The sequence below is a fragment of the Rutidosis leptorrhynchoides genome, chromosome 1 (assembly GCF_046630445.1).
Source record: "Rutidosis leptorrhynchoides isolate AG116_Rl617_1_P2 chromosome 1, CSIRO_AGI_Rlap_v1, whole genome shotgun sequence".
NCBI classification, from domain to species: Eukaryota; Viridiplantae; Streptophyta; class Magnoliopsida; order Asterales; family Asteraceae; genus Rutidosis; species Rutidosis leptorrhynchoides.
In genome coordinates this window covers 150456415-150460862 of record NC_092333.1, presented here as the reverse complement: position 1 = coordinate 150460862, position 4448 = coordinate 150456415, and positions in this window count along the sequence as shown.

Genomic DNA, 4448 nt, shown 5'->3' with positions numbered 1-4448 from the left:
CCACACTATCACCGTCATGATGATAATACCTTATGGAATTTCAACATTCCTCAACACACATGACCGGTATCAACGTTGGTCATACTCAAAAGTCTTTCGCGGACTTACTATAAGGTACTCGAACCTCGCCCTTTTGAATCGATTAAACGTCAACGCCCGTTAATCGTCACAATAATCCATTATCGTACCTTCGGGTTTTCTCATCGGTACCCAAGTACAAAGTAATCACACCACTGGAGTAAAGCATTTCACTAGCAGGTATGCGGAGGTACTTGACGCAGTGTTATGCAACTCCCAATACTACCACCGAGTCTCAATAGCTTGACCCTCACGGGGTCCATCCTCGGTGTCATACGTCACTTGACTACTCGAGGTCACACAAATCCAATGAACCTTACAGCTCACGCCCATAACTTTCTAGTGACACCCGCTAGTCACTATCCACCTAGGCCGCACAACTAGCCTATTTACCTTTTAACTCATCCCTAAGGAGACGCTTGGAACACCAAGTCATACTCCCTAACTCGCACCGTCTCAACCGTTAACACGGTTACTTACACAATCACAGATAGCCAACAACCGTGACTCTATTCGCACACATACATGGTCAGCTTAAACGCCTCTCGAACAGCATACCATTACTACGCTAACCCTTATGGAGAGCAATACAAGTAACCCTCCAATTAAATCACGGTTACACCCGACTTGGTTAAGCCTCCAACACCAAAACGATTAACCCGACCTGGTTAGTCAAATACGCCCGGTCAACCTACCTCGGCCAACCCTAACATCTAATTGATTAACCCGACCCAGTTAGTCAAACGCACTCGGTCTACCCAACTTGGTCAAACCCCTAACGACAATTGATTAACCCAACTTGGTTAGTCAAATGCCCTTGGTCAACCCAACTAGGTAAAACCCCCAACAACAATGGATTAACCCAACTTGGTTAGTCAAACTCTCTTGGTCAACCCGCCCTGGTCAACACCTAACGTCTAATTGATTAACCAGTCCCGGTTAGTCAAACGACTCTAACAACAAATGATTAACCCGGCTTCGTTAAGTCACTCACTTGGTTAACTCGACTCAGTCAACACCTATCATTTAATTGATTAACCCGACCCAGTTAGTCAAATTCACTCATTCAACCCGCCTCGGTCAACACATAACATCTAATTGATTAACCCAACTCGGTTAGTCAAATTCTCCCGGTCAACCTGCCTCGGTCAACACCTACCATCTAATTGATTAACCTGCCCCAATTAGTCAAACCGCAATGGACTAACTCGACCTAGCTAGCCGCTACATCACATTGATCAACCTACTTATTACCCAAGAGTCACCCACATAAAGATAGTACTAAAATCGAATAGTACTTGAATCAAGCATCGTTAGACCTTCGCGCTCTGTCACTATTCCACTCGGGACACTCCGACTTTCGGTGTCCCACTTTCCGGCACTTAAAACATGTGACCTTACCCGACGGACATTCACGAGACTTCTGTCCCGTTTGCCCACAATTATAACACGCGAATTTATAACTGCCCGTGCCGCTCATCTTCACGCTTCCGACACCTTCGGTAGCACTCTTACTTTTCTTGTTCGAAAGCATCGTCATTTCGAACTTCCGCTTAATAATATCGGAAACACTTGTCTTCGGGGCCTCCGGTTTGAAATCCCGAGCCAACTCAAATAATTCTTCAAAAGACTTAGCCATTCCCCGACTAATCTTACCCTTCAACTCATCGCTTAAAGTACGATAGAAATCTTGCATCAACATTTGGTCATCACTGACATACTCCGGACAAAAACGAGTTTTTACAAGAAAGTAGACTTGAGAGTAACCAAGTCCATCGAACCTTGTCGAAAATCGCGCAACTCATCTCGGATTTTATTAAGGTCGGATTGAGTTCGGTATTCATCAAAGAACTCCTTATTAAACTCCTCCCACGACAAGTTCATACATTGTTCTTCACCATACAATTGAATCTTGTCATCCCACCATATCTTTGCTTCTTCACGTAACATACTAGAACCGTATCTCGTTTTCTTCTCGGGAGGACATTCACTAGTACGAAAAGCCCCCTCGATGTCGGAAACCCAACATGTACTCTTCAACTGATCCATCACCCCATTAAACATAGGAGGTTGAGCATCCTTAAAATTTTTGTAATGGAAGTCCCGCCTTCCATGTCCCCCATTACCATCACCCCCTTCACCACGAGGATAAATGTTTCTAGCTTCGAATGCCTCTTCAATTGCGGCATTCACTCGTTCGTTGATTAACTCGGTTACTTGCCCATCAACCGATTCCTGGAAAACCTTTCTAACATCCTCAAGAAACTCCACTTTTTGACGTTTAAAGATGGCCTCAACCTTGGTCGTGAACTCGGAGTCTTCGCCTTATTCATCGTTATCATGTCCGTTCCTCATCTTCATTCTGAGAAATGAACTCGGTTAGGAATGCAACACGCATAATTTACATAGACCGCCAAGATCTATATTCACAATCATATAAATATGTCACCGTTCGTACCCCCATCAAATTATTGAAATTAATTAAAATTATCAGAAAAAGTAGGAAATTTATGAGTTTAGGGGTGAAATTTTTACCTTCCTGCTTCCACATCTGAGAAAAGACATGATTATAGCGGATTATTGCGACGAATTTCGTTGATTTTGGTGAAAAATTGGTGAAATTTGAGGGTGTTTGGGAGAGTTTTCGTGTATGTGTGTGTTGAAGTGTGGATACAGAGCAGTCGACTGGAACTTAACAATCTGTCCAGCTTTTTGATGCCATGCGATCGCATGGTTATTGAGTGTAAACCCAATGCGATCGCATGGGGTCCAGGATTTTTTTTCTCTTTTTTTTTTATAAAACCTTTGACTTAAAAAAAATGAAATAAATTTAAATTTTTGTTTCCTTTTATATTGAGGGCGTTTCGGTACGTTGACCTAGTTCGTCCCTCGACAAAATTTTAAAAATTTGTCTTTTTAAAGCATTGTTTTAAAAGCTAAGGTTTTTGGATTTTTTTTTAATGTTTTTGGCATACTTTAAATCAATAAGATTAAAAATAATGATAATAAAATTTCTCGCCCCGCCCTCGGGTAAAGCAATTTCGGTTCAACGACCTAGTCTTCAACTTACGACGAATTTTAAAAATCATATTTTTAACTTAATGAAATAAAGTAAATTTTTGTTTTTAAATTCACACCAAATTTAAAATGCATAAAATTAAAAATTCATATAAATATCATTAATATTTTTATACATTAATTTTACAAACTTATATTGAAAATATTAATTTTTAAAATATTTAAAAACTTAAATATATTGGTTTTAAAAATTTACAATAATAATTTAATATTTATTTATTAATTTTAAAAACAGGGTAAAAATAAAATTAAAAATCTTTTTGGTCTTTTATCCCACTTTAATCAATCAAATATTATCAAAAATATACGCCCCTCTTTTGGGTAAAGTAATTTCGGCTATATTACATAGTTTTACTTCTGACGAATTTCTAAAATATTTTGGATTGATTGATTAAAGATATTTATACCTTAAGAATAAACGGTAAATTTCGCAGTGATGTAATAAATTTTTGTATGATATCAATAATTTCGGTTTCGCATACCTAATTTTATTGAATATCAATTTAATACTTTATAGCGAACGATTCAGCGTTTATTATCAAAAGATTAAAAGTAATAAATTAAAGCAATTAAAAACTGTACATACTAACCTGTGAGATAGAATTCTCAGAGACCTGCTTTAGTTGACTCATAGGAGAGTCGTGTGATTTGGTTTTCCATAGCTACATAAGCGTAACCTCGATTTTTCAATAACTTTTCTTCTAAACATATGAACGGTCCTTCTCTACATAGAGTAACAAATTCGGTATTTGAATATGTTTGATTGTTCGAACATTTACCTTCGTGCGACCATTTTCCGCATTTATGACATCTTTCAAGGTGTCGTGCCCTTCTTTTTGTTGCGGATTTTGATTTTCCTTTACCAAAATATGTCTTATGATGATTCTTCCTGAGTTCTTTCCTCACTTCGTCCATTTTGCCTCTTATGAATGATACCAGTTCACTCGGGAAGATGTTATTATTACGCTTAGTAATCATAGCGTGTAGTAGTAGACCATGGTTCAGATCAAAGGAATTCTTCATCTCGTAAAACCTAAAAGAAATAAAAATTCAGAATGGAGGGAGAAGACTAGTTCTTTAGGGTCTGCTAGGGAAAGACCATTCAGATTCCATTCTCGAGAACTACACGAAAACAGAAAATCTAACTCTAACAGAAATATATATTATCCTTAAAAAATTAGAATCTTCCCACACTTAGTTAGCTGTGGTGTCGAAATTGTGATTAACTTCATCTTCAACTTCCATTGGATTATCTATGTAATGTTTAACTCTGTGACCATTAACCTTAAATT